Raw genomic sequence first — 20,066 nt, 5'->3', positions numbered from 1 at the left:
CAGTGTGTTGTGCACTTGAAACTAATGTTATATGTTAATTGTACCTCAATAAAAAATTTTAATTAAATTTGTTTTCTTAAGAAGTGTAAGATATTTTCTTGAGCTCACCTGCCTGTCTGCTTTTACTCATTCAGAGAAGCTCCAGTGCCATCTGTGTGCTGTGTGCCCGGCACTGTCTCCTCCAGCTCTCATGTGTTTTCCTGCGTCCTCTTCTTTGTCGGATTCATCAGCACTTCTGCCCTTACCTGCCATCTCCTCTCATCCTTGATTCACTGTCATTAGCATCTCCTTCTCTCTCATTATCCTGAAACATTGGTCTTAAATGTTATCAGTGAACCCTTCTTTTTCCTAACCTGAGCTTTTTTTTCCCCTAGTTTTTCTACTTGAAAGCATCTTAGAATTTGAGGCAACTTCTTTTTTTGTGTGTGTGTCACTCTGTTTTATTTATTTATTCATTTATTTTTATTAGTTGGAGGCTAATTACTTTACAATACTGTAGTGGTTTTTGTCATACATTGACTTGAATCAGCCATGGATTTACATGCATTCCCCATCCCGATCCCCCTCCCACCTCCCTCTCTACCCAATCCCTCTGGGTGTTCCCAGTGCACCAGGCCCGAGCAGTTGTCTCATGCATCCAACCTGGGCTGGTGATCTGTTTCACCATAGATAATATACACGCTTCGATGCTGTTCTCTTGAAACATCCCACCCTCGCCTTCTCCCACAGAGTCCAAAAGTCTGTTCTGTACATCTGTGTCTCTTCTTCTGTTTTGCATATAGGGTTATCATTACCATCTTTCTAAATTCCATATATATGTGTTAGTATACTATAATGGTCTTTATCTTTCTGGCTTACTTCACTCTGTATAATGGGCTCCAGTTTCATCCATCTCATTAGAACTGATTCAAATGAATTCTTTTTAACGGCTGAGTAATATTCCATGGTGTATATGTACCACAGCTTCCTTATCCATTCGTCTGCTGATGGGCATCTAGGTTGCTTCCATGTCCTGGCTATTATAAACAGGGCTGTGATGAACATTGGGGTGCACATGTCTCTTTCAGATCTGGTTTCCTCAGTGTGTATGCCCAGAAGTCGGATTGCTGGGTCATATGGCAGTTCTACATTGCTGTCAACATCTCAGCATCCTTGAGTTCTTCTGCTCTCTCTTGCTGCTTCCTAAGTTTTGGCTGGATTCTTCCTTTCTACCTCCTGCCTCCTGAAATAGTTATTCCCTAAAACTGAGTCTTCAACTCCTCTCTTATACTGTCTTAGCTTCCTCTTCTACATCTTTCTTCTCAAGTCACTCTCCCAGCTGTTATACAGATAGGTCATCTTTATATTTTAATCTTTATATTCTCTCCAAACTTAATTTCTGTGTAACTTATTGTTTCTATTGCTGAATGAGCCCCACTCACACCAAATTCAGCATCTCTGAAACACAGATCTATTTACAGTATTTCCTGAAATATACACACACCTTTCCCTTTTTATCTCAAAGAAAGTACTATTCTCTTGATTCCTTGACCATATAAAAGTATGAGAACAATCACCTTTTACTTTTCTGTCCAGTCTGCTGGGGATTTGTCTTGGTCTCAGCTGTCTTATAGTGATTGATAGTGAATTGATAAGCTAAGAATGTCTGGACTTGTATTGAGCCCCCACAGACATTATCCCAACTGAACCCAGAGTTGTGGCTTGACCAGTCCATGTGGTTCCTGTTATGATCACAAGATACATCTTAGCAAAAACCATCAGGAAACTTTGAAGAATAAGATTTATTACTTACAGGTCCGGGCAGGCACATGGCACTCCCGAGAACCAGACATCAGAGGTCAAGGGTACGTAGAGGGAGAAAAAGTATGGACCTGAGACTCCGTCCTTATGGGGTCCAAGTGGGGTGGGGGTGATTAGGGTTTCACAAGTTTATTCTTTATTAGCAAATTTAAAGCATAAAAGCCAGAATTAGGATGCAGAATGGGGAAAAGAAAAGCAGAATCACTCAGGCTTGTAGTTATCTACATCACCCAGTGCTTTCTAGAAGGGAACCTTCATGAGTGGGAAAGTGGGGAAGTATCTCATTGCTCTTTCAGGAGCTATGTCACACAGCTACAGGCTTCCCAGGTGACACTAACGGTAAACCCCCCCCCCCCGCCAATGCAGGAGACATAAGAGACTCGGGTTCAGTCTCTGAGTGAGGAAGATCTCCTGGAGGGAGGGGAAGGGCATGACAACCTACTCCAGTGTTCTTACCTGGAGAGTCCTGTGGATAGAGGAGCCTGGAGGGCTAGAACCCATAGGTCGCAAAGACTCGAACACCACTGAAGTGACTTAGCAAGCACACAGCTGGCAATGTATGTATATTTTTAAATATTATATATTTATTCGACTCTGCCAAGTCTTAGTTGCAGCATATGTGATCTAGTTCCCTGACCGGGGATGAAACCCAGGGCCCCTGTATTGGGAGCATGGAGTCTCAGCCACTGGACCACCAGGGAAGTCTCCTGGCAATATTTACTGAGATGGCTGTCTTTGAGATAGATGCCTTGGCAATCAAAAGCTTGATTCCAGGCACTTATACTACAATCAAAAAGCTCAAAGTCTTGCACTTATGGTTACAAGTCTGGTGACACATTTTCTTCAGCACGTGTCCCTTACATTCCACCCTCACCTGAGCATCCTGTCTGTTGGTCTGTGCTGGGTACTCCAAAGGGCTGTCAAGACCTTTTCTCATGGTTCCCACGGTAACTGCTTCCCACAATTTCTCTATTTCAATGCTCTCAGTTACAGAGTGATTATCATTCAACTTTGGGACAGGTCTTCAGTGTAATTTTAACTATAAAAATATAAAGTTCTATTGCAGGAAGGGGGACTTCTTCCACAGCACAAGAGCAAGCTTGCATCTATCACTCAGAAATAACCTGTCCAAGGAGACACACTTGCTGACAAAGCAAGAGACTTTATTGGGAAGGGATACCTGGGTAGAGAGCAGGAGGATAAGGAGACTCAGGAGAACTGCTCTGTTCACAGTCTCAGGTTTTATGGTAACGGGGTGAGTTTCCAGGTTGTCTCTAGCCAATCATCTTGCTTGTCTCATATTTAGTCTGACTGGAGTACTTCCTGGTGGCGCAGACCTCTGTCAGCCAAGATGGATTCCAGCATGAGGGCTTCTGGGAAACTAGCAGACATATTATGGGCTGGCATGTCCTCCCTCCTCTCAGCCAGCCTCACATTCTCCCAGTTATTTTTCACTGGCAGCACTGTAGTTTTTTTATCGAGACCTCCTGTTGTGAGGCAACTCAGGCAAGTGGTTATTGTCTTTCCTGGCTAAGGCGGGCATTTTCTGGCAGCAGCTCCTCAACAGTCCCATGAAGAAACTGAAGCCAAAGGGGTAGAAGTAATTTTTTACTTCTGCCATTCTCTCCCTCTGCACGTGCCACCTTCTATAAACGCAGGGACAGGCACATGCGGAGTCCCCTGATGTGTTCTCCACTGCTGGCCTCCTAACGTTTTCCTGTATTTCTCTTCGCCTGAATCCACTTGTCTTCAGTGTCTTCCTGTCAAACCCCGACCCCACTCCACAGGATCTAGCATCAGTGAACTTCCTCTGTGTCCTCTTTCAGTGTCTTCCAGGGCCTGGTGGACACCAAACTCATCCTGCTCTGATGCTTGTAGCTTTGCAACCCTGTGATAAGCCTTTCTCAGACAACTTAAAGCCATATGCAGTCAATGTTTCATGTTGACTTGCTTCCAAACTCACCAGTGTATGTAGACTCTAAGCATTTAATCTTATTAAGAGTTTGCTACTACTTAGACATGTTCCTTATTCATCTCTTAAGGTCAGTATACTGTTTTTTGTTTTGTTTTTTTTAAAACACCAGCTTATTTTATTTATTTGCTTTTTACCACACCACATGTCATGAAGGATCTTAGTTCCCCAATCAGGGATGGAACCAGTGCCCCATGCACTGGGAGCACAGAGTCCTAACCGCTGGACCACCAGGGAAATCCTAAGGTCAATACACTTTTAAAATTTGATTTAGCCTCTGCTTCTTTAGTTTTTTGCCCTTTGTCTAGTCAGCATCGCTTCTATATCTCCTTTATGTAAAAACCATCTCTATCATGTCCACCTTCTATTCAGAACATTTCAGAGGATGCCTTGCTCTTAGGATAAAGTGTAAGCCCCTGAGGACCAGCATTCATGGCTTTCCCAAGTCAAGCTCCAACCTAATTTCCTCTGACTTAGCCCAGTGTTTTTCTTGCTTGGTCCCACAGTAGATCATCTCGATTCTTAACCTTTGTTTTTATTGTCCCCCACCCCAGAAACACATACCTCCTGTTACTTTATGAATTGTATTCATATTTTGAGATCTGGCTTGGCTCTCACAAACCATTTCCTTCTTTCTCAATTTATCCTTTATAAATGTATGCATTTCCCACAGCACTGTGGTCCTCACTGCCAAGAACTTGAGCACCACATTACATAAATAGATGGGTGGATGGATGTATGGATGGATGGACAGCTGGATAGATAGATAGACAGACAGATTCACACTATGTATATAGTATACATACATATATAAAAAACTTTGTATCATTTTACTTACAACATGATTATCTTTTTGCCTAAATGATAACATAAACTTCCCAAAAGCAAGGAAGATAATTACATTTCTCCACATCCCAGAAACACACTAGTGTATGTATCGTGCTCTTTACCTATTATTTCCTTTGGAATAATTAAATATAAAGCATCTTGGTAAAGAAGCGAGTGTAATGTGTTTCTATCCTAGGAATTTTTCTGTAGTCAGAAAAATTCTGTAGTCCCTTTTTCTGTAGTCAGACTCTTTTATTTTTTTTTTTAGTCAGACTCTTTAAAATTTTTATTCTTTAATTCCTAAGAAGAAACATTTTATAAGAAGATATACTTTTTTTTTTTTTAGTTTTTACTTTTTGATCATGTCACGCAGCATGTGGGATCTTAGTTCCCCAACCCAGGATTGAACCCACACCCTTTGCATTGGAAGCACAGGGTCCTAAACACTGGACCATCAGAAAAGTCCCCAAGAAGATATATTTGAAAAAAGAATGTGTCTAAAGGAAAATGAGAGTTCTACAATAATAGGATTGTGTGTCGACCCTGTACAGCATGTACTCTTAAATATCCTGATCCCTTATTGTTCCAGTTTAACATTAAGAACAATTCTCAGTTTGTCCATAATGGGCTGGGTTCTGGAGAACAAAGTTCTTATTTATCCCATCAGAGTGTGATTGCAGAGCTTATGTTCTTTGCTGGTAATTAATACATGTTTTTTGGTCCACTCTTGCTCATTAGAAAATCAGTTTGGGGTCTTATTCATAGAAAGAACGGGTAGTTCTAGACATAATAGGAACAGGGGGAAAGCACTATATTCCATTTAATACATCACTAAGAAACTGAAGGGGACATTAATTTCTCTAAAGGCCATTCTTGCCTACATAGTTGAACACTGCCATCTACATTCTTAATCAATTTCCACTTTGACTGACTTCATCTTGGGCTTCATTCTCACTGGAAAATCTATAAAATGATCCATAAAATCTATAAAAATAATGTCAGCATGGAGCCTGTGCACACTCTGTGTTAGCCAGAACCAGGCTCAGCACCTGTGGACCAGAATCCCACTCCTGTGACTAGGAGCCTGGAACCAACTTTCCCTGAAGTTAGCAAGAATCCAAATGTCTTAAAAGGGAAAAAAAGGTAGGATGAAAATAATTAAGTCCAGTTTCCTTTCCCTTTTAAATGTTTCGAACTGTCTCTTTGTGTTCACTGTGTTAACTTGGTTTCTTTGTTCCATTTGTTTCAATCATCCTGTTAAGCAGACTTCTTAACAAAATGATATTTCTCCATACCTGGCTGTTTCATTTGTTCCTGAAGGGGCCTTTCTTCTGCAGGCCAGGCTTACTGAAATTCATGATCGTTGAATGTAAAGGACCAGACTCAGAAGTTTAACTAATTTTCTCTCAAATTACTCAGGTCTTGACTTAAATGTGTCATGCAGGCTGACTCTATGAAAGTTATTGTTGGCTAAGAGATGAAAGGAGAAAAGTAAAGGACAACATGAAAAGTGTAAAAAAGACACAGAAAGACTTTACACATAATCAGGGGATAAGGATTTGGAGAGTAAGTCAAGTAGACATCTAATGCTAACTAATAGGTTAATAATGTCTTAAATAAATGCGATCCACTAGATGTTTAAAACATTTTAAATTAAAAAATTACAGACATATTCAAAAGTAGAAAAGCATAATCAACCCCCTGTGCTCACCACCTGCCTTCAGGAATTAGTAGCACATGGGCAGCGTATTACTTTCTAGGACACCCTTTTCCCGCAGACACTGGATTTGTTTTTAAATTAATTTATTTGGCTGAGCCAGGTCTTAGTTGCAACATGCAAACTCTTACATGCTGCGTGTGGGATCTTTGTTCCCTGACCAGGGATCAAACCTGTGCCCCCTGCATTGGGAGTGTCTTAGCCACTGGACCACTGGAGAAGTCCCAACAGTGGATTATGTTAAAACAAATGCAAGATCTGCACATTCCCTAATGTACCTAAATTACTATTTAAAAAAATTTTTAAATGACAAAATATTTTTAAGAGATCATTTCTGATATTATAAAAGAATAAGCCACCAAGTAAAATTTAATTTTAATCTCAATATTATATTGAGATATATATACAATAACAAGCACTCACTTTAACGACATGTTTGGATGAGGTTAAACAAATTTATCTGCCATGTTATTACCACTAAACCAAGTCCTGGTACATTTCCCTCACCACACAAAGTTCGCCTATTGCCCTTCCTAGTCAGCTGACACCCCCTTGCCCTACCCCAATCCCAGGCTAATACTGTTCTGCTTTCTGACCCTTAGATTTTTTTTCCTAGAGTTTTATAGTAATGAAATCTTTCAATATTCACTTTTGTGTCTGGCTTCTTTTGTTCAGCATAATATTTTTACATGGTGTTGTAATGGTTTCAGTGATTCTTCCCTTTCTCTTGCATTTTTTAATTCCATTGTATGACAGTATCAAGGTTTTGCTTTCTCTATTTTTTTTTTTCCAGTTTGGACATTTTTTTCCAGTTTGAGGCAATTATGAATGAAGTTGCTGTGAACATTGATGTATAAGTTTCTGTGTAGACATATATTTTTATCTCTCTTGGGTAAACAGCTAGGAGTAAAATTGCTCAGCTGCATATTAAGCATGTGTTTACCTACATAATAAGCTGTGAAACTGTCTTCGAAAGAGGTTGTATCATTTTATATTCCCACCAGCAGCGTAAGAACGCTATAGTTGCTGCACATCCTTGCCAACATTCTGTAATCAGTTGTTTTAGTGGTATTGTGGCCTCTTATTGTGGTTTTAATTTCCTAGTAACTAACGTTGTTGAGCATCTTCTTCATAGTATTCCTGGAATCCTCAGTGATCACCACTTCCTCAGTTCAATGAGGCAATCAAGCTGAGTTTGACTTTCCCTTTCCTGTGCCCACTTTCCAGAAACCTCTTCCAAACAAGGAACCCAGATATAGGTTTTTCTTCTCTTATTGGTTTCCTTTCTCTGTCATCACAGCCCCACACTACCTATACCAGTCCCTCAAAATAATTACTTCATTTGTTTTTTGTAGTGTTCTAGGGTTTGGGGGGAAAATAGGAGAGTGCTAGGTTGTAAGTTATACTCCATCCTTGTATTTTGTCATGGTTATGAGAGGAGATCCCAATTACTTTTTGAGAAAGCATCCTCTAGATTTATCAAGGATAGATTGATAAAGATTAGATTATCAAGAGTCAGCCTTAAAAACTGAAGTCCTATTGTATAGGGGGGAAACCCTTCAACTTATTACATGTAGGCTCACTCTCTGATATTGAGATTATAACGCCAAGAAAGAAAAGGAAGATTGACCCCTTGCTGAGTCCAAGGAATTCTGCAAAATAAGAATGACTGTGAAAGGAAAGTGATGCAATCTAATAGGTGCCTCCCAACTTTCTTTCCTGGAGTTTTGGGTCCGGAGAATGAGGTTTGTTTTCGTGAGAAGGAGGTGTGTCTAAGACAGGCAGCTAATTCACATGCAGCCCTTTGCCAGCATCATAGTGAACTTAGCAGTGTAACAAGGTCAATCGGTGGAAAGCCTCGGAACTTAAGTTCTAGTGTGGCATGGATAGGACCCTGAAAGGGCTGGAGAATGTGTCGCTGGGGCTGTGGTGCCATCCCCTAGGAGAAGATGGTTCTGATCTGAGGGCTGCAGCACCCCAAGGCTGAAGGTGCATCACGGTCAGACCTCTGAGAAGGGTACACTGTCAGCAAGAGATAAGATGAGGTCGAGTTAAACAGAAACGTCTACCCAACTTGAATTAGTCAAGAAATAAGAGATGGCATGCATGCCAGTGGTAAACTTTACTATGTCAGCAGGGTTAGGAGCACCCAGATAAATAAGGAGATCTATCCCACAAGTCAAAGGAAATAGACAAAGTCATGTTTGGAAATGCAAACTGTTTCTTCTCTTCTGCATTTATTGAAGCCACACTTCTTTGTGTGTGTGTGTGTGCGTGTGTGCGCGCACGCCCATGTTGAGAGAAAGAGTAGGCAAGGAAGGCTAACAGAAAGGCTGGCTTATCCAAAAGAGATTGAACAGTACTTGAATTACATTGAATTTTGCATTTCTCTTTATATTAAATGTATAAACAACTGCCGGGGGAGGGACAGGGAATGTGGTTTGTGAATTTCTAATGATTTGTGAGATTTACAGACGTGGAAGGTAGTAAGTTTGTTTGCTTTCTAAGAGCTCCGGAGCCAGGTAAAAGCCACTCCATGGAGCTTTTACCCCTTTATCTTACTTCTAGAGGGTAGGAGATGTTTTGGAGCAGCAAATGCTAGATATTACTGTCTAAAGCCAGGAGTGAGACCAAGACTAGAGAGAGATGAATATGATACCATCTGAGACAAATGATAAACACTTGCTAGCTCACCCGTATTCTTAGATAGAGATCAGCAAGCAAAAACTAGCTTTTGCTTCTTCAAAAGTACTTTCTCCCTGCCCTGCTAAGACTAAATGGCTTCTGAGGAGGAGATCTTGTTGAGGAGATGGGTGATGTCTTAATGAAGAAAATGAAGAAATGGGAGATTTCTGCAGCTAGCCAATTTTCCTTAGCTTTTTTTTTTTTTTTTTTTTCTTTTAGGAAATGGGACGGAGGGAATGTAAGAAGGTGAAAGCTATGGTACAAGGGGAAAAGACTGTTGATCATAGATCTGTTTAAAATCACATACATTAATGATCATGTTAACAAGTCTTCTTGTTTTTGTAATCTTACCTAATTTTTCCACGGACTGTCATTATAGGAAACTGAGTTCCACCTTCTGTTAAAATATATATGTATTTTATCTCAGCATCACCCTAAGTATATCTCCGTCTCCAAACTCTTTCCTCCACTCTCAAATAGTTAACAGTGTAACAAAATAATTGTGTGTGCTGGAAGGTAACTTGTAAATACGTATTCTAAATATATCATGTTTTTGAGTCTGTATTTCTATTGAGTGGGTATTTCAAAAGGGTAAAGCTTTAAAATATATTATGAGAATGGGGTTAAGGTTTTTTAATGCATTCATAACTAGTCTACCCTAGTACCACAATTTTCTTTATCCTGGTCCTGTGGATAGTATTTATTCACATATATATTTTGTACCTATTTATAATCAGAACATACAATTTTATATACCACTTTCTTTGTATTGTGACTTAATTATTACTTTAATGGCAACTTAATATACTCTGGAGTTAATATGTCCATATTTTCTTAGATGCCCTGCTGTGGGATACACAAATAGTTTCTATTATTCACTATTATGAATAATGCTGCAATGACATTTTCCTGATTTTGAATTGTTTGCTTGGGATAATTTGTGAGTGGATAACAAAGTCCAAAGATATTAATATATTTAAGGACTCTAAATATAGGTATGAGTGAGGCAGTGATTCAGTGGGCTGTACGTATGTATAATACAACTGAAATATGTGAGTCTATCAATTGTTTTCCCAATTATCTCAGCTGCATTTTATTATTTATAATTGTAGTTAATGCAATCTAGTTAATGCAATAAGAAGGCCACTTGTTGTGTGTTAAGTGAGTTAGCCTATCAAAAAAAAATATAATTTCTCTATTTGTAAACTAGTGACAGTGATATTTTCTTCATAAAGCTGTTGAAATGATTAGAGGAATTCATCAATGCCTCGTGTGTTCACGCCACAAAGGAAATTATTAATTCTCCGTCCCTCTGTCTGTGGCTCCCTCATTTAGTCCATCAACCCCCCTGCTCCTGACTCCTTCTTCAATGGATTAAACATTCAAGTTCTTTTTGTACAAATTTTCATAGAACCCGATTTCTCATTCCAGAGTTTATAGGAGCTAGTTGTCAGATTTCTGCAGAGAACCAATCTCTACCATGCCAGCAAGCGCTGAATTATACCACAAATCACAGAGGCCAAATCTATCACACCCCTTGAATTTCCTAAGTGTCCATACAAACAAGTGGGAAATATACTCAGAATAAAATTGTTCCGTAAATTGCTCATTTTAGAATTTTGTGTATAGTTCAATTTCTCTTTATATGACTTGTCCAAGTTTTCTTCCTTTAGGTTGCTCAGAGGTATTTTGATTTGTTTATTTGCTTCTTTGTTTTGGTTTCGGGTAATGTTTCTGCTTCATCTGCTGTCTGCTGCCAGTACCCAAGAACAAGCTTACTTCTATGGTAACAAGTGTGGTTTGTCAAGCAGCTGCAACACAAGAGCATTACTGCAAGTTGCATATCTGGATGGTACTGTCAGCTGGATTTTGTCTGTCTTACATCTAATGTCTGTCTCTTTTCTAGGCGTTATTGCTCATCTGTTGCCTGGAATTGGTTTCTATCTTGAAAGCCTCTGTAGCAGAAGCTTCCTTTTTAAGCAACCATGCTTCTTTAAAGCTAAAATAATTCCTAATATGTTATAAGGTCTCAGGAAGCCTATAACAGGCATACAGTTTCTCAATTGGAAAAGCATTGAAAATAAAAGCTTATATCCTATTTCATGAGGGCAAGGAGATTTGGGGGCTACCACAAGATTTTCCAGTCTCACTTTCATGGTGAGAGATTGAACTGAATAAGATGTATTATAAGCAGTTTCACTTTAGGAGTTTAGAAGAGGAAAAGTGGGAGGAGGAGGAGGAAGAGGAAAGAAAAAATTCCTCTCCAGTCTTTCCAACCTCAGCAGCTATATTTCTTGTTCCTTGGAGAACATCACAGGCCCTCTTTAGATTTTTTCCTTACATAAGTATGTGTCATAGACAAGATTTCTCCATTTTTATATTACTAAACCTGCATTTCCCCTATCTCTGTGCTGGCTCTCCCCATTTTCATATGTTACAAATGAGCACTGGCCTCTTTTCCTCTCTGAATAAATGCACTAATCCAACCTCTGACCACAGTGCAAAGCCCTTTTATCCACTCACTACATCAGCAAAGTTATTAAAGTGCTGATGAAGTCAAAAGCAAAAACCAGGAGGCCTGAGTGAGCCTCATATGTAACAGTTACAAACACAGAGGGCATCTGAGGATCACAGCTGAATGTAGACAACCTCCAGATTCTCCGCAGTTGCTGGACGGTACACAGTTGCCAGTCTTGCCTTCAATGTGGCTGTACCAAGAAGTCTTCTTTTAAACATATCAAAACCCAGGGGATGAAAACACATGAACTAATCATAATCTTTCTACCCCATGCTTGCTTTCCTAAAACTGGAAACAGAAAAGGTGATGATGGCAACACCTTGATTGTGCCTGGAGCCTGAACTGGAGCAATCAGGAGAACATATGTCATGAAATAGGATGTCATTCCACATGCTACACACACCCCTCTCCCTGCACAGAGTGGGGACTAAACTTATCTACATGGATCAATTTTTTCCCCAATTATATGAAGTTTTCTTTTAGTTTCTTTTATTAACATTTTGTGTTGAATATAGTTGATTTGCAATGATTCAGTGAACAGCAGTGATTATGTTTTATTTACATATATATGTGTATACACACAATATATATATATATATAAAACATATATATATATGAAATTTTTCAGATTCTTTTCCATTATAGGTTATTACACAGTATTGAGTAAAGTTCTCTGTGCTACACAGTAGGTCCTTGTTTATCTAATTTATATAGTAGTTCATATCTGTTAATTGCAAATTCCCAATTTATCCCTCCCCCTTATTCCTTTTTGGTAACCATAAGTTTGTTGCCTATATCTATGAGTCTTATTTCTGTTTTGTAAAGAAGTGTATTAGTCATGGGCTTTCCTGATGGTTCAATGGTGAAGAACCTGCCTGCCAGTGCAGGAGAGGCCAGTTTGATCCCTGGGTCGGGAAGATCCCCTGGAGAAGGAGGTGGCAACCCTCTCAAATATTCTTGCCTGGGAAATCTCATGGACAGAGAAGCCTGACAGGTTACAGTCCATGGGGTCGCAAAAGAGTCAGAAACGACTTCGTTTCTGTCACACCAACAGTAGCATCATCAGTATTACTCAGTGATTAAAAAGAATGAAATAGTGCCATTTGCAGCAATGGGTGGACCCAGAAACTGTCATATTAAGTAAGTCAGACAGAGAAAGACAAATATCACCTGATATCACTTACATTCAGAATCTGAAAAAGTGAAGTTATTTATACAAATCACTTTCTGGCCTTGGGTGGGCCCCCCCAACCTTTTGAGTCCAGGACGAGATGACGTGTGTACAGGAGTTAGGGAATCGTTTCAGGTTGTATACAGTCATTTGGGTGGGTGCTTGTGTTTGTACTGTTGGGCTGAGTTATGGCTATTTAAATCTGTAAAAGGATGTTCTGCCATTTCCTTTGTTCACGTTCTATTCCCTCACGTTATTGTAGACCCGATATAAGGCAGTTTCAGAACACGCGATTCTCCCTCACAGCTTCCTGTGTTTGAACATGCTGCCTGAATAATACCCTTCTCCCCGCACCTCGCCTCCATCTCCCTTTGTCTGTCTGTTCTTCTCCTGCTCACCATTCAAGGCTCAGCTTAAAGACCCTCTGCTTTCTGTCTCACCCACGTGTCCTGTCTGCGCTGTGAACACAATGACTTCTTCCTCAGGGTTGCTGTGGGTCCAAGTGTGGCCTTTCCTACTCAAGTGGACTTGGGTTTTTAACGGCAGGACCAAATCTTATTCATTTTCTCAACCCAATATCTGGTTCTTGTTATTTACTCAGTAAATATTGATCAGAATGATGAGTGAATGTCAGATACTCACCACCATGAAAGAAGCTGTACTAGTCAGGTTCATGATTCTTCACTAATTTGCTATGAAACTTGTGAAAGAAACGACACTCAAACTTTCTGTATGTGATGTAAATATATGCGCCTTATGTGCATATTTTAATAGGGAAGCTTATAAAGTACTCCTAGTTACTGAAAGTTTCAAACTGAGAACATGTGACCATATGACAGTCTGTGAAATGTGTCACTTGTGGAGAAGTGCGTTACACAAGTCGTTTCCCTGGTAACTGCTGTGGATCACTCCTGTGGCAGGGTGCTAACAGTTATTGTGGGATGAAAAGGTGTCTTGATGAAATTCATTTGGGGAGACACTGGAATAAATCCCCATTTATGGAACCTATCATTTCATTAAAATGCCGTCTCACAATTCAGTGGTCCCAAGTTTCCTGCTGCTTCTTTTGTCTTGTTTTAGATTTGTTCACTCCTCCTTTTTCTGGTTTTCAGCTTTCGTGGCGACATGGCATCTGGTTTCTTTCTACAAGGAAAGTTCAGCACACAGCACAGTCATTGATACATTGGATTGGTTTGAGGATCCTACCTGGAGTAGGTATGTAAGACTCCCCGTGTTTGCTTTCTCATCCTTTGAATACCCATGGGTGTTATATCCATTTATGCTTTTCTTATTGTTGATTAAGAATGGAATTTGTTCTGAAGAGCAAACTTCATGTATTAGAGATGATCTTTGTCTTTTCTGCTTAGAGCATGTGTTTATAGTACGACCTACGAGACTCCCCAACACCCTTCATTTCCTTTGTTGTGTGATTGATACAAATTAAGAATACATTCATGCCAGTAGAGAATGGAAATTCCATGCTCATATGGCTCTGAAAATAATGGAATTTAATATATAACTCTGTGGAACTCAAGTATATGAAATATGACAGATCCCCTGGTATGTTTATAAATATAGTATCCAAAAGTCTAAAGTCTAACAGAAAGATGTAACTTTTTTTTTTCCAAAATTGGTCCAGTCTTAGACAAACCTAAGTACCAAATTTTGAACTAAATGACTGCACATGGGATTTAATTAATGATTATTTGATGCTCTTAGTTTTTGTGACCAGTATTCCCGTGGTGTAAAATGACACAAATATGACATAAAGGCAAAAAATACAGTATTTGAAGGTGTTATTGTTTTGTAAGTTATCTTGAAGGGGATATTCTGAAATTAGATTCTTATGAGATATAAGCTGTGTAGCTCCTGATTTAATTCAGTTCTGACTACTTTGATGAGTGCTCTGTGTGTGTGTGTGTGTTGTGGGGGGTTGTGGGGGACTAGTATGTTAGCTCTAAGAGATACTTGATTATAAGCTTCATTGCTTTGTTGTATTCAATTTTCCAAAATATTTTCGGAACTATTGTAGACTTTTTGAAATTTTGGTATGTATTTAGAAAAGTGTCCAGTCTATATAAATTGTATTTTCAAAAGTAAAGCTGCCCTGCCCAATCCTCCTTCCCAAAATGTCTGCTGAAAACCACACTTGGGAAGTAGCATAGCCTGGAGACTTAATCAGATATAACCTATGACCTTGGGGGAAAAAAATGTTATGCTGTACTCCTTAACCCATGACCTTGGAAAAAAAAATGTGTTGTTTCCTTAGGAAGAGGGAGGGAGAGAGAGGGAAGGAGGTAGGAAGAGAGGTAAGGAGGGAGAAAGGGAATTCACAATTACAATATGCCAAATACTCTAGGTCATCTTTATTCTTAATAAGGTCTCAAGTAATTAATTGATGTGTTTCCCTGAGTCTCCAGAGAATTTATCTTCTACATTATCTGAAAGTCTTAAATCTATAATTAAAGTTTAACCTTCCTGATTTAAGGCAGAAGTTGCAGCTAGTCACCTGCATGTTCCAGCTCCCTTAGGTTGTTTCTTTTATAGGGGTTTTTTTTTTTTTTTTTTTTGGCTTAACACAAAATTAATATATCAATACATGTGTTTAAAAAATGCCAAATCAAAAAATCAGAAGAGTTCACATAAAAATCTGGGCTTCCCATATTCTTTCTCTGGAAATGAATTAAATTAGTTGCTTGTACCCAAATTCTAGTTGTCATACAAATTACCTCCCTCATCTTAACCTCTCCACAGCTAACCCATCAAGTCCTCCAAAACCTTGCTGTGACCACCCAGTGGTTCTCAGCCCTCACTGTGAAAAGACAATTTCCTGGGTGCTTAGGCTGTACCTAGAAAATTAAGCCAATAGTTCTGAGTGTAGAGCTGGGCTTCAAAACTGTAGAAAGTTCTTCAAATGATTCTGATATGCAACCAAGGTTTAGAACCACTGCCCTAACACTTTCCTCTGTCCCTATATGGCAATGGCCATGCCCCGAGTCCAAGTCATGCTCACCACTTTCTGGTCTTAACAGTTTTCTTCCATCATCGCTAAATCACCTTCTCCTTTCTGTTCTCATCTTTGTTCAGTTCCATCCCCACCCAACAGCCACAGTCACTGTTTCAGAATTGAGACATACCTAGTTAATGCATGCTTAAACCTCTTCAATAATAATAACAATAATGGTAACAGCTGATGAGAATCTTTGATACCTTGGTTAAATGAAGAATCTGAGTTGAAGCTTTGTTAGGATTAGGTCATTGAAGAATTAAATATCAGAAGCAAATGCGGGCGGCCCACATGAGGCCTGTTGCCTAATCTGACAGTATCTTCTGCCTGCCTTCCCCTACAGGCAGTGACCCACGGGCCAGAAGCATCCCTGACTTTTACAGATTGCCACCCAGTCAGTGTCCTGATGTCACACTGCTGCCAGGAGCAAAGGGGGGTTATAGCCTGGCAGCGACATTATTATAAGATTAATGCTAGCGCACAGCCACCAGCGTTTATTAAATGTCACTTCTTCCTAGTTGCATGATCCACCCAGCAAAGTAAGTTGATGCTAGTGAATTTTTAGGTGGACTAACTGAACTAGGGATGTGTATTTGTCAGGGTTAGTAGTTATACATGGAATCATCTCTCTTGCTGCTCTGACACACAGTTCCTCCTTGTCACCAAAAAATAACATAAATCCAGTTATTTATTTGAGCTGCAGTGGAGACTTTTCTTTTTCAAAATGACTGTGTAGTGGTTCTGTGGACCATAGAGGTAGTTACTGGAGTCTTTCCTTTAGACTCCACCCACCCCATAACTGGAGATGATATGCTTCCCATTGCAAGGGAAGAAGATAAGGTGACACAGAAGATTTCCATAAAAGACATCTTCTGACATATTGTGATGTTATTTTATTCTGAGTTTAAAAATAAATCAATAAATACACACTGCTTTGAAGCTGAGTGGAACTTGTGTCCATGTTAGTACCTCTTGTGCACACGGTAACCAAATTTTATTTCATACAGGTGACAATTATTTTCTTCAATATAAAACCATCAATGCTTCACTACTGACATTATAAAAAGTTCAAGGAGTTGTGTTAAGACAAAAATGTGCCTATGGCATTCAGGTAACAGAGACCAATAAAGATGTTGTAGCCTGAGGTGTTGAATTAATGCCTGAGACACAGTTATCCGCTTTACCTTAGGGTCCTAGCTTACCCAAATTAATATGTCTGGGCAGAGCTGTCTTACATTTAAAGAAACAGTTGACATTTCACTTCTTTCCTAAATGTTATTTTGGAGGACAAGTGGAAAACAAAATACAGAGAGAGGCACAAACACATACTCACTAAGCATCCCTAGAGTTAAATTCCTCTGTCCACAGAATTCTTCAGGCAAGAATACCGGAGTGGGTAACCATTCCCTTCTCCAGGGGATCTTCCTGACCGAGGGACTGAACCCAGGTCTCCTGCATCGCAGGGAGGTTCTTTACTGTCTGAGCCATCAGGGAAGCCCCAAATACAGGATAGTGCTTGTTAATGAGATGCCTTTGTTTTTCCTTTGAAAATCAAGATGAACTGGCCATGTGTATAATTTTTCTTTGTGGTGAATAGGTTTATAATAAGGCCACAGATTCTCTTCATGCCATTTTAGAAATCGCTTGAAAGGATTCAGGCAGTGATGACCATTATGTTTTAAGGTTTTACATTAGGACATGGAAATCTTTTCCAGTAAGATAAATCCATTTTTCTAAATTCTTTGTATCACTGAGTGTCTGGGATTTGGACAGAGGGTCTGTCTTATTGTCACAATATGAAACAGCTATTGAGAAGGGAATTAATGTGTTTGAAATGAACCCTGGGTTAAGTATAGCTCACATTGTATTTCTACTATTATTTTTCACTTGCCATTAATTCACTTTAATCAGAGAAGTTCCCTAAACTAATTAGGATTCATTTTTAAAAATCTAAAGTAAAAGGTAAATGTATCCTATATTTATTTTAGGGCAGGAACAATAGGGATGCTGAATTGATTGTGAAGATATGTATTATGTTATATGTATATATCAAATAGCTTCAAAAATATGCATGTTTGTCATAGATATTTGCTATTATATCAGACTTTTTCTTATTCCTATCATTCCTCTAGCACTTTGTGTTGACTTTTGAGAATGAACATTTTGGAACAAAAGATATATTCTTCCAGGATCCTGCATGCTTGAACCATATTAGACTTTAGTAAATGTTTGTGCAATGAATGATGAATAATGCAAATGTGTTTTAATTTTAGATACAAGCAGATGAAATTGTACTGAAGCTAGGAACTGACTTAGCCAGTGAACTAGATATATAAAATAATGACCAATAAAAATGGTAATTCATCAGAGCTGATATTATATCTGGTAAGCTCTGTGGAAGCAGAGAGAGATGGGCATCATTTTTAAAGGATTTGGACAAAGTCAAAGGGCCAGCAAATCTAATATTTTGGTGAGCAGCTCATCCTGATTTCATTAAGGCACGGCTGTTCACTTCCCTTTCTCCTTCACTGAAGTTTTCGTCTTTAAAATCTTTTTTAACTGCCATGCTAAGAGGATGTTCTAGTTTAAAGACTCCTGTTTCAGGTACCTTATCTTTAAAAACTTTGCTAGGGGCGTGTGGGACATTAAGAGTAAAATACTACAGTGTCTTGGTAAATACTAGACTAGTACAGAAACAGCTGCGCTTACAGCTGAACAGAGCCTAATGTTGTCTGATCAGGCAAGATGCTGCCCAAGTAAACTCTCTAGGAAGTGCGTGAATTAGTCCTATGCCTCCATCTACTTATCTATTCAATCTTTGACTTTTCTTGGCAAAGCTCAAACCCAGTTAAAATCCATATGCTTTGCATTGCTTCACTTTTGCATTTTAGAAAATGAGTAGATGGTCCAAATGGCTGTGATGATCATATTAGCCCTTCATACATAAAATTATTTTTCTCAGAAGGATATGAAATTTCACTTTGAAATTAAGTTGTTTTCTTAGTATCACAACATACTGTGCCTCAAGGACAAGTAATTTCATATATTTAGGATCCTTCAATTATATTCCCATATTGGAGAGATACTTAAATTATTTTACTTTATCTGAATATTAATAATATGATCAATGATAAATTTGATTATAAGTATTCTGAGATTGGAAACATCCCCATATTTAACTTAGCCACCTTAATGTTCAAACTTGTCTTTCTTTATATTATTAGTTTTTTTCCTTTAAACATTTTCTTTTTTTTTTTCATTTATTTATATTAGTTGGAGGCTAATTACTTTACAATATTGTAGTGGTTTTTGCCATCCTTTAAACATTTTCATTCTCCACTGTTCACTTGTTTGTGATTAATGTGCCTGTACTCTGCTTTTTTATACATTAAAATAATTTAGATAGATTATTAAAAGATGAATGAAATAGAAAATTAAGGCAGAATAATTATCAATGAAATAGAAAATTAAGAAATAACAAATATAAATAAAACTGCAGAATCAAGAGAAATAAATATCAATCACAATTAGGCAGACCAACAGTTGCTGTGGTGATCATCAGACTTGACTCTAGGTTTACTGGGGACTAAAGCCAAATTTTGTTGAAAAAAGATATATTTGCCTAACATTAAAATACTCATTCTGTAAAAAGAGAAATTACATATCTGATAGGAATGGAAGGGAAAAGAGTATTTATCATACTATGGGACCATTGGACTCATATTTGAGGACCATGGATGGAGGAATGAGATATAGCTATCCTGAACTATGTGTATTTATCATCAGCCTCTTTTTATTTGTATTTATGGTTGTGTTTCACAGAAGATTGAAACAAAACCATTGAAGTATGAATTTATATGGTGAATTCCATTGGCCTTTGAACCTCAATGTGCTCAGAGATCTTGATTTTGTTTTTTGTTCTTTACCACTATCAACACTAAATTTTAAATGCTGTTTTATGAAATCAAGTAGAAGCTATAGTTGCAAAATTGTTGACTAGGGCCTCACAAAAGTTGAGCATTTTATTGATTTAAATTTTGGTAGTTTTTTCCTTTGGCATAAAATTATGTGTTTGCCTAACACTGTTTTTATTTATGATATTGGCTACTACTTTATAGGTGTATCTTTAATTTCTTACTCTTTGAGCTTATGGGGAAAAAAAAATAAGTCTATATTTTCTTTGAGACCATTGAACTAAGAGAATAAATGTGTTAGTCACTCAGTCGTGTCTGACTCTCCGTGACCCCGTGGACTGTAGCCCACTAGGCTCCTCTGTCCATGAAATTCTCCAGGCCAGAATGCCAGAATGGGTTGCCATTTAAGTGCTGCTTATTTTCCAAGATAGCAACTTTGTGGATTCATGGCACA

The 20,066-nt window shown here is 38.5% G+C and overlaps 1 protein-coding gene across 4 annotated transcripts in view; it reads left to right on the top strand.

Annotated features, from left to right (window-relative positions):
- Positions 1–20,066, top strand: part of CHRM3 (cholinergic receptor muscarinic 3) — a 546,556-nt gene that overhangs the window by 271,312 nt on the left and 255,178 nt on the right. For all 4 annotated transcript variants that reach the window (XM_043925589.1, XM_043925588.1, XM_043925590.1 and 1 more), the window contains one exon: positions 13,804–13,906. The gene's annotated coding sequence lies outside the window, so the exon portion shown is untranslated. The remainder of the gene's footprint in view (positions 1–13,803; positions 13,907–20,066) is intronic.

The sequence above is a fragment of the Cervus elaphus genome, chromosome 15 (genome assembly GCF_910594005.1).
Source record: "Cervus elaphus chromosome 15, mCerEla1.1, whole genome shotgun sequence".
Lineage (NCBI taxonomy): Eukaryota > Metazoa > Chordata > Mammalia > Artiodactyla > Cervidae > Cervus > Cervus elaphus.
This window is presented reverse-complemented; position numbering and strand designations above follow the sequence as displayed.